We start from the raw sequence: 11,677 nt of genomic DNA on the forward strand, positions 1-11,677 counted from the left end.
CCCCGTGTTGGGTTGGAAGGCCCCCTGCCCCCTCCCGCCCCAGTTCCTCCCCTCCCACCCTCCACCTGCCCTTCCCCTACCCCAGAATGCCTCTCCCCGCCCTGAATGACCTCTCCACTGCTCAGAGCTCTTCCCTTACTCTTGCGGCATGCAGCAGGCTTCCAGCTGGTGCTGGGCTCAGACAGGTTGGCACTGAGCCAGAGCCGGCGCTGACTCGGCACTGGTTGTCACGGGCATTATTTATAGCACGTTTTAACACTCAGCACTAGCATAGGGCTGGCACTGAGGATTGGGCTCTGTGACAGAAGAGGTAATGTTGTTTTAGTACACATCATTCATATCCAAGATATAGGAAGCAACATCATTGCTCAGCACTAGTAAGACTCCACTGGGATTACTGCGTTCAATTCTGGGCATTACTGTTCAAGAGCATTATTGACAAACTGGAAAGCTTTCACAGGAAAACTAAGAAAACTGTCAAGATCTTAAAAGAGAATTGAGATGAAAAATGGTTTTGACAGCAACTGTTACCCTGCACATGCCTGCTCTCGTCTGATCTCAGAAGCTAAGCAGGGTCAGGCCTGGTTAGTACTTGGTTGGGAGACTTCCTGGGAATACCGGGTGCTGTAGGCTTATACCATAGTCTTTCGAGACTGAAGGTTGCCAACCATTTTGAAATTAGATATGTTTATATTCTCAAGAAAAATACGTGTGCGGGTACTTGTCCCTTTATGTTTTATTTATGTTAAAAGATTACCACTGACTCCAACAGAGTATTAGCAAGTCAAAGATTAAATCCACATGAGAACTCAGCATTCCGATAAGTCTCATATCCATATTTTCTGAACTTCTGTTCTGAACCTTCAAACAAAATACTCAGTCTATTATCTCAAGCAGTTAAAAAAAACTCACCCAATAATATAAAGAGCAAATTAAAAAAAGAAGTTATAAACTGGACTGTTACTGAAACCTGAATAACCCACCAGATCTCCATAAAGAGTGCAAAGTTAAGACAAACTTTCACCAATCATTGTGTCAAATTTACACAAAGAGGGAATGTGAATTGTGAGAGAGACAGAATGTGGCAGATAGCAGACCCAAGACTGGCTTTGCTTCAATATACTACTGAAAACAAATGACAGTTGTTTACGACTTCTAATTAATTAGACTTCTAATTAAAAACAAATGTTTTCTCATAGAGGATAAATTGTGCTAGATTTTGGGCAGTCCAGATTCTGCTCTCCCATCCCTGTTTCATTGCTGGTTTATAAACTGTTTACCTATACCCACCAATATTGAAACCATTCCCTGACAGCCAAATCAAAATAAGTAGTCATACATATCCCAAGATGTGCTTCAGTGCTGCAAAATTAAATTTAAGGTACTTTCAACAAAGCAATTATCCAATGAGGTTTTAATGATTCTAAGGGCGCATTCCTAACCCCTGATGTCGGTGCTTTCCAGCACTGACATAAAGGCAAGGCAGCTCTGAGGTAAGGGAACAAACATTCCCTTCCTTTGAGGAGGCCTCCGTGAGTGACACCCAACTGCAGGATGCAGCACATACCCCATTGGCACTGCAATGCCAGTGCTAGAAAGCACTGACATAAGGGGTTAGGACTGCACCCTAAAAGAACATAGGGCGCAATTACAACATAGGGCGCAATTCTAACCCCTTTTGTCAGTGCTTTCCAGCACTGGCATAGCGGTGCCAATGGGACGTGTGCTGCATCCTGCCATTGGGTGTCACTCATGGAGACCTCCTCAAAGTAAGGGAATGTTTGTTCCCTTACCTCAGAGCTGCATTGCCCTTATGTCAGTGCTAGAAAGCACTGACATAAAGGGGTAGGATTTTGCCCATAGATACTTAGGTTATAGTTCTATATACATTTACCTGGAAATAAAATTTACTGAATGCACTGGGACTTAAAGAAATAGGATCATACTGTGTAATATAATATAAGAGTGAATGATTAACTAGGCCAGTGGTTCTCACACATTTAGCACCAGGACCCACTTTTAAAAATGAGAATCTGTCTGGACCCACTGGAAGTGATGTCATGACCTGAAGTGATATCATCAAGCAGGAAAACATTTAGCAATCCTAGGTTGCAATCCTACCCATACTTACCCAGGAGTAAGTCCCATTTACTGTCATTGTTAAAGAAATATACATAGTAGCTTGTTAAAAGTACAGGTCTGTAACATTTCCCCAAATGCAATCACATACTATGGTAGCATCGAGTCTAATATATTAAAAATAAAATATGGAAATGAATTGGCTCACCCACCTGAAATTGGCTCATGACTCACCTAGTGGGTCCTAACCCACAGTTTGAGAAACACTGAACTAGGCAATTCCATACTTAAGGAGAGGCAACAGCCTATCTACACTAGGTCAACAGTAGTTTGTGTCTTTTATTAATTCAGTGCAATGGGAGAAGAGCAAAAAAGAAATCCCCAGAAAAGTACAACCCTGCCAGCCACTCTCCCAGTCCCTGTGGCAACACTTCAAGCCTGGAGAAGCATGCCAACAACACTCTCACATGGGCAAAACATTGAAGGAGGCAGTCAATGCACAGCACCCAACATAAAGATGCCACATTACCTCCCACTGCAAAAATTCTTGTGACACGGGCAGTGAGAAGCCAGCAACAGAGGCCAGCCAGGAATCCCAGCACAAGATTTCAAATTCCTTTATACCACTCACGTACTGTCAAGGGCTCCCTACCTGGGAAACTATATGGCTCTCTGAACAGATGACCTCTTGTTCTGCCAAATCCCAATCCATTGGGCCTCATGCCCGCTTAAGGCTGATCGGTCCCCCTTGTGCAACTCACCTGTGCAGCAAGCAAAAGTCAGAGTCCAGTTTCAGTCCACAGATGCCAAGTAAACCAGTCCAATCAATCAGAGTTGCCAAATCAGAATCCAGAGCCAATTAGCCAAGTTACAGTCCAAGGTCAGATTCCCGGTAGGTCAGTCAAATCCGTCAGGGTGTCCAAGTCCAGTCACAATCCACAGTCAGATTCCATAAGCCAAGTCAGTCTCCTCCCCTACCTCCAACCTGCACTCCTTCAAAACCCACAAACCCTTTCTGCCTCAGGTGCTCCTTATATACCTGAGGGCCCTATTGCCTTCCAGTGGCTGCAGCTGTTCAGCACACTCTGCTGGATGCCCAGGTCTTACCCTTAAAGGGGCCACTGCTGACACCACAGCTACCTCCTCACCAGTTCTTCCAGATTCCAATACACCTCTTGGATGACAGATAATTATATCTTTGGGGATGAGCAAGCAGGCTTTCGAGCCGGCAAATCTGGGTTAGACCACTGTTTAGTCCTAGCCCACTTAGCCGAAAAATATCTGGATAAAGCACATTCCAAATTGTACGTAGCCTTCCTAGATTTAAAGGCGGCTTTCAATTCTGTTAAAAGAGACTTGTTGTGGTCCAAACTTGATAAATTAAATATTGACCCCTAGTTACTCTTCCTAATTAGGAAGCTTTATTCAAACACTTCATGCCAGGTCAGGGTGAACTCTGAGGGTGACTTAACAGATCCTTTTCCAGCTAATAAGGGGGTTAAGCAAGGCTGCGTCCTTGCTCCCACTTTATTTAATTTATTCATTAATGACCTTGCCCCTTTTTTGCTACAGACTGATTCCCACTGCCCAAGACTCAATCAACGCCCTATTTTCCGTTTACTTTACGCTGATGACATGGTGTTATTCTCATGAACGCAAGTTGGGCTAAGGTGCTTGATTTCTAGGTGTATCCAATATTTTTCAGACAGTGCTCTACAGCTAAATTACTCAAAATCTAAAATTCTAGTCTTCGAAAGGCAATGGAAACAGCGTTCTTGGGTCTTTAATGGCAAGGCTATTCAACAGTTCAGAACCTTTAAATATTTGGGTTTCACCTTTCATCATAGTCTGTCCTGGGTTCCACAGCGCAGAGCCGCTCTCAAATCTGCTAGACTATCTTTACAGGGCATCTTACACTTTTTCTACGCAAGGGGAAATTCTTACATTCCTGCAGCCCTGCGTATCTTTAAAGCCAAAGACTGGCCCAATTATTTTATGGAATACCAATTTGGATAGCTGTTTTCAATAAGTTAATGGAAAGAGTAATGTCAATTTTTCTTTATAAGATTTTTGGCTTACCCTATTGTGTCCCTTACACCACACTTTGTTTAAAAGAAGGACAGCAAAGACTTGAATGTATAGCTTGGTGTAGATTCATTAGTTTTTGGTTATTTGTTTTAATAGGTGGAATAACTCACTGACTCAGGATTTGCTTTCTGATTCTTGGACTTACTCTGGCTATATTCACCTTTTTAGTAAGCTATGATCAATTGGTGTACCGGAGGACCTAGTGGGCAATGACTCTCTGATGTGGGCCAGAAACATCATAATCTCTAGATTGAAAGATAATGAATATCAGGGACTCCTTGCTGAGGCAAACAGAACCCACTCACCTTTGCATTTTCAGATTTTTCCCTCTCCTGGCCAGTGTTCTAGATTTTTATATATTTTAGATAATCCTTCATCTCATCATGCTTTTACGCTTGCCAGATGTAATGTGTTCCCTACCTGGGAACTGGATCTGAAATTTAATAAAACTAGACAACAGCGATTGACATGTTCCTGTGAGTTGGGATCCAGGGAGTCTCTGATTCACATAGTGCTCCACTGCCCGCTTTACAAGGAGCCTATATCTATGTATTTGGACCCGTTTTTTGTCAATCACTTTGACTGTCATGATGAATTGAAATTACAGATATTACTTACAAAGGAGAAAATGGTAAAACCAATGGTGGACTTTTTATATGCAATTTTAACTAAATGTAAAATGGAGGGAAATTTTATCTGAATCTACATTTATTTTCGTTCTGATGACCTGCTTGAATGCAATCTTTTCTGTAAGTTGCTCAGGCAACTGCCAAGTTCTATGCCTAATAGTCATCCGTCCGTCCATCTGTCTGTCTGTCAAGGGCCTTTTTCACTGCATTAAGCTATTTCTGCCCAACGTTACATATATGCAACGGGGACCAAACGTGTACACCTGTAGGCCAGGCAAAAATGGGTTAAAGAGAGAGAAGAGAGGTAGTTCCCTTAGAGAGAAGCAGGCGATAGCACAATTAAACAAGTCTCCTTAAGATAAGGGGTCAAGTCTCCATAGGACAAGTAATCAGCCAGAAATAATCCTGTTAGCAAGAGAAGAACTGGGGCAACCCACAAGGGGAGTTCCAACTGCACCCATGTAAGCAAGAATGTAGGTAGCGTGCAATGTAGAGATCCAGGCAAGGCAGGCTTCAGTTCAGCCGGGGGATTGCAATCATCAATATCAAACTCACCCTTTGCATGGTTGGCTGGAAACATCCATGGCAGAAGCAAAAGTGGAGGAGCAGGCAAGTCTCAAATTCACACTGGCTAATCTAACCACTCAGCCACTGTATGAGACAAAGAGCATATCATGGGGAATCTAGCATTGTGCAGTACTTCCCCCATACGCCAGGAATATAGTGACTGTATCTAAAAGGGAATCACATTGAATCAACATAGATTCAAAGATGAGATGTGAGCGCCCAATTAAAAAAAGCTTCGCAAAACCACAAAGAGGCACACCTGGGAGATTGCAGCATGTGAGGCAATCAGAGTGTGCACGGCAGGGACCAATGCTTTGGCTTCTATGCTGCAGATTGCCTTTTGCAGCAACTAACTCATTTAGCCTGCAATCCTATCCTCACTTTCCTGGGAGTAAGTCCCATTGAACACAATAGAACTTACTTCTGAGTAGAGCTGCTTAGGATTGTGCCCTTAGTTACACATGTACCCTAAGGTGATTTGCACCAGTCTCTACATAGGCTTTTGGTGACCCCTCCAGTACAGCTGAACTATGCTGCCATCCATCCCAACCTCATTCAACATGACAGTGGTAACTGAGCCACTGTACAGTACAATAAGTACAAGGAGCCTACCCTCTCCCCTTCCCACCCATGGGATCAGACTGCTGAGACAATGCACACTGAGAGCCCTGGTACTAGAGACCCACTTTCCCCTCACAGGATTTCGGCCTGAGACCATCTTAAGCAAGACTTAAGATTAGAGAGAAGGAATCCCTAGCAAAGGGATCTACTAACCAAGTCAAAGCTTTTACAGAACAGCATCAGAAATGGAGCAGGCTTTGAAAAGACATGACTGGTGTGGCTCACCATCCCAACCTAGCTAAGATCCTGCGCACCATTCCCCCTAAGGTTTGCAGCCTTGTGGCTCCACATCTTGAAGCTGAACTCTGCACAACTTGAGGCTTGGCTTCCTGGAAGTTGGTGATGACATTGCTGAATGTGCAGAGGCCTGGCCCCACTGCTATGCAGGGTGGGGATTCTGACAGGGAACGTTACTCCTCTTCCTATGCAAGATGCATGACAGACAGCAGAGCAGCAGGTGTCAGTGAGGTCTGGCTGCAAACATTATATATCACTGTTTGTCATGGAGTTTGCAAAGCCACAAAGGCTTGTCTGGAAAACGTTGGTTAGCAATCCTAGAAGGGAGCAGGTGGGATCACATTGATCACGAGTGCCACGCATACTGTGGGCTTCCCTTGCGGTCTGCACAGTTGGCAATGTGGATTGTCCTGTCTCTCTCTCTCTCTCTCTCTGCTGGAAAACTGCATACGAAGAGCAAATAAAGAAATAGATAAATGCAACAAGGCATAGTCTCTTAATCAAGACATATGCTCTGTGTTCCTGACTAAGGGTGGCGCCAACTGAATCAGTGTACATGCACAGTGCTCTGTTGGGGGAAGAGAATGCAGAACTTGGGACAGGACTCTTCCTTCCTCTGTGCAGTGGAAATCCAGCGGATAATGACTTTCTGCTCCAGACTGCAAAAGGGCTCATGGTGAGCTTTTAGTAGCAGTAGCAGTGTTTGGTGCTATAGTAGCAGTGAATGTAGCATTCACCAAGCAAGACACACACACAGTGCTATTAGCGATTGCAAAAGAAAGAAACAAATAGCAAATTCTGGGAAAATATGAAAGTGATGCACAGCATTCATTCTTTGAGGCAGAGAAATCCCTTCCTTGTGTGACCATGTTGAGTGAATGGTCTTCACACACCCTGTTGCGTGGAGTTGCCTTGGGGCAGAGTACCTATAGTGAGAGTTCAGAGAACTGAACTGTAAACCAGGTAAACTTCCCATATAGGTTCTGAGGGCAGCAGACTGTTTGTGCAAAGTGCCCTTTCTCCATAGTTCACTTTCTTCTGCCTGTCACAGGGCTAGAGCAGTGGTTCCAAATTTTTTAGCATCAGGACCCAAAATGACATTCTGTCAGGGCCCACCTAGCTTTATGTGCACTAAAAGCTGCCAGATTTATGAATGCCAAGGGGTGTGGCTATAATGGCGATGGGGTGGCAGTGCTTCCCCCCCAAGCAGCAGCTTGTATTAACCCTTGATACACATAGTCTAATTTGCCCCGTCAGTTTTGTGACCCACCAAAAATTGGGTCCCAACCCACAGTTTGGGAGCCACTGCTTTACTGTCATTCCAGGGTACTCAGAAGGCTGAACTGGAGAGCAAGACATGCAGTTAGGAACTTCCAGGCCAGACAAAAGGCTGAAACTGGTTCACACATGTTCTATGGCAGTGTTTCTCAAACTGTGGGTCGGGACACACTAGGTGAGTTGCAAACCCATTTCAGGTGGTCTCCATTCATTTCAAAGCGTATTTTAATATATTAGACTTGATGCTACCATGGTATGCGACTGCATTTAGGGAAATGTGAAAGATCTGTACTTTTAACAAGCTACTATGTATGTGCTTTTAACAATGATAGTCAATGGGGCTTAGTTGCAGGTAAGTGTGGCTAGGGCTGCAGCCTTTGGGATGTTTGGGGAATTTTTTTTAAACAAATCAGCAACTACTTGAGAGAGTTAGGGTGCGATCCTAACTGCGCCTTGGGCCAGCAGAAGTCCCTTGTGCCAGCCCGGGATGGTCACAAGCGTTCCATAAAGCACATTTGCCCCTCTGTGGGAGTAAGCTGGGCTGGTGCAGGGACATGTGCTGGCCTGTAGAGGCTGCATCCAGCCTCCGCTGTGCTGAAATGAAGTAGGTTCACACCAGCAGAGCGTGCATGAGGAGAGCAGAGAGGAGGTGGGAGTAGGCATTTCAGGGTGGGCGCTGGGCAGCCCCATAGGCAGATGTGTGGGGAGCAGGAGGCAGGGCCTAGCCCTGTTCCCAGGCAGTGCAAAGCAGCTCCTGGCTGCTCCGTTCTGCTCGGATCTGTGCCACCTCATCGGGCACTTTTGTGACCCTCTTGGGCCTGTGCAAGGAATTTGCAGCAGCACAAGGGTGCTTCAGGATTGTGCCCTCAGAAACTTTTTGCAACCCACCAAAAATCGGCTCCCACCCCACAGTTTGGGAAACACTGGACTAGAAAGTTGTCATTGCATGCTACACACCCTATTATCTGTCTTCCCTGGCAGGGTGCGCCATATGGGGTGGCAGTGCTGTGATTGGGGGTGAAATTTAATCTGTATCTTGTACTCCAGCATAGCGGAGAGGGGGAAGCTAGAAGGTTTCTGTGCTTCTTGCTCTCTGTTGTTTTCTATGGCTTCATTAAGACTTCCAGTGCCTCTGAAGTCAGCATAACTTTTTAGGCCATTGGGGTGTGGCTGTGGTCTGGAGAGGTAGGATTTGATATGTCTGCTCCTTCACAGCTACCCACAACACATCCTCTTCTCCATTTTTGGCCTTTGCTCTGATGGTGGAGGTGCAATGGTGTAACTTTGTTTCAGCGTAACTCTGGAGAACTCCAGTGTATGTCAAGATGCACTGGTATAGGGGGATTTATGTCATAGCCTATGCTGCTTCAGACTGGTTTTTTGATAGTATAGGATAGTGCTCTAAACAATATTCCTTCAGCTGGAGTTACTATTCCCCTATGCTGACAGTAGGAGTGTGTAGCATAGTCTCCCTTTAGTAAATTTACTGGAATGGAATCCCCATGTACTATCATTCTATGATAAACCTCTGTGTGTGTGTGTGTGTGTGTGAAAGAGAGAGAGAGAGAGAGAGAGATTTGAAGGTGATATTATGTGCTCACCTGTAATAATCAGGTCAGGCATTAACAATGGGTCAGGTCCTAGTTACAGAACTGGAACCTTCTCATGGTGAGTGGACTCTAATCTCCCATTGCTTATTTCCTCCAATGAGAGTCCTGGAGCCATGCCCTGTTCCCTGAAATCCAAACCCATAATCCCTGATGGGTGGAAATTGGCCACTGTTACCAAGTGGTGAAAGCAATATTATATTGGCTGGTTACTCAGAAACACCTGTTTATTTTATTCATACAGGTCCAGCCTAGTTATACACTGATTTTTTTATACATAGATTTGACCCAACATGAATGGCCCCTGCAAATGAGAGGGAATGTGCTGATCCCTGGAGAAGGGAAAAAATGCACCCTTTTAAAATCAGTTTAAAAAACTGAACAGTCCTTTAACAATAGCCTCCTTAATGAGAGAGAGAGAGAGAGAGAGGGCAGCTGGCTGACAATCCATTAATCCTTCTCTCTCCAGGCAACCCCTCCCTTCCCCCTGAGTATGTGCAAGAAAGGTGATCACTTTGCATTGGTGAAGGGAGGGGCTGAGTGAAGCGCTTGGAGGACTAATTGATGGATAGTCTTCTGAATGACTCTTACCTTACATCACAAAGGTCAGCAAGGCTGTTTTTAAATCACTGGAGCAAAGAAACTTTGTTTTTAAAATTGATTTGCTACAGTGTGTTTTTTGCCATCCACTTGAGTGCTTGGAAGGGAACCCACGCGAATAATGAGGCTCAACCTGTATATTCCATGGCTGAGTCCAAATTAAGCCCTGCACATAAATGAACAAATAAAAAATAACTTAAAAGTGAAGATTGCTGTCCTTCTACTATAGTGCTTATCTTCCTAAGGACAAATATGGTGCTTTTAATGAGGTTGGGAGTTATGACAACCAAGGTAATAGGTAACCTCTGGGGCTCTTTAGAATGGCAAGCCAATTTTACAGGAGTAGAAGAGACTGCAAAATTGGTTTGCTCGGGCCAAGGTTCCTACTGCTACTGGCATGGTTGCTACTACCACAGCACCAGTCCAGATACATGTAAAAGACCATCACTTAAGCCATATGGTTGGAAATCTTCACTACCTGCTGGCAGGGCCAGTCTTAGGAGCTGTGGGGTCCAATTGGAAATATTTTTGGGACCCTAGGTACACAGTCAAGGTCTGTAGAATCTTAGATACATAAATATAAATTTATTATAGACTTTGTATCTCTATGATAGAATGGAAGCCAATCAAAATCTGTGCTTAAGCCATTTCTGCCCAACATTGATTATACACAACAGGGACCAAATGTGTACACCTGTGGGCTGGGCAAAAATGGGTTAAAAAGTGCATGTGATTTAATGGACCAAATTGATCTTTAAGCACAATTTAATATAAAATTGCATACAAGACTAGATTACCTTAACGTGGGCTCCCCATAGGCTTCGGTCCGATTGGCTTAAAGCTGGACCTGCCTGCTGGATTACTGTGGGGGAAACAGCAGAGGAAGCTGAAACTACACTGGTAAAAATACCTGTAAAGGGGTTTTAATAGAACTGGAAATGAGGTAGTTTGAATCATACCAGATACCAGTAGTATAAGCTACTCTTTTCGGAGCTGGCAGACAGAAGCTATAAAGAGGTACTTCTGCTTTCCTTCTGAATCCCCATCACACTTGCTCAGTATATCTGTTGCTTTCTTTCATCAAGTGCTTATTCCACTTTTGTTCTTATGTTTTGGCATGTTGCAAGAAAGGTGTGTCTGTGCCCCCCCACCCTACCCCACCAACCATCAGTGTACCACAAGTGAGTAATATAGCTGTGTGTAAGTAAGAGCCACTTTGGGTGGAGAGAGACAGAATGAGAGGCCGGTTGCATGAGCCTGGTGGAAAAATGTATGGGGGTTGGGGTGAAAGGATGGCAAGGAATGACAGAAGGAGTGAGGGCTGACTAGGATGCATGTGGAGTGAGTTTACAAGCAATCTGAGTTGAAGTGCACCTGTATGATCAAAATAGAGTGAATGGACCCAGAGCCACTGAGAAGAATTTTATCAGAGGATGCCAAGTTTCTTTTGGGCCCCTTCCCTTCTCTCTTTAAATATGAATTTGGCTCCTTGGCTCCCTTTGGCTTCCGGTGCTCCCCTTTTAACTCTAGGCCTAGGTATAATGTATCCCCTGCACCCCCCTCTCAGAGGCCCTGAATTGACCCCTTGAAATGCAACTGTGAGGAGGCAGATCTTTATTATATATACCATAAGTGACTTCTATGGTGATGTGCAGAATATGACAACATAAACCTCTCTCTCACTCTATGTGTGTGTGTGAGAGAGAGAGAGTTGCACTGCTGTGGTTAATGCAGCCTGCACTGCATGAGTTTACTTAAATCCAGTGGCATCACTAGGGGGTGCAGTGGGTGTGTGGGTCACACCAGGTGACGCGCACAAGGGGGGTGGCAGTGGTTAGGAGTAACGCTATCATATTATATAGCGTTGGATGTGGAATTTTGAGCGGAATGCAATGCAAAAAACCAGAGTGAAATATCTCCTTTCTATCAAAAGTTATGGCCAAAAAACTGGAAAGCAAAAAAATGCATGGA

The 11,677-nt window shown here is 44.5% G+C and overlaps 1 pseudogene; it reads left to right on the forward strand.

The window, feature by feature from the left end:
- Positions 1-513: 513 nt before the first annotated feature.
- Positions 514-633, forward strand: LOC136654455 (5S ribosomal RNA; annotated as a pseudogene).
- The last annotated feature ends 11,044 nt before the right edge of the window (positions 634-11,677 follow it).

The sequence above is a fragment of the Tiliqua scincoides genome, chromosome 5, assembly GCF_035046505.1.
Source record: "Tiliqua scincoides isolate rTilSci1 chromosome 5, rTilSci1.hap2, whole genome shotgun sequence".
Classification (NCBI taxonomy): Eukaryota; Metazoa; Chordata; class Lepidosauria; order Squamata; family Scincidae; genus Tiliqua; species Tiliqua scincoides.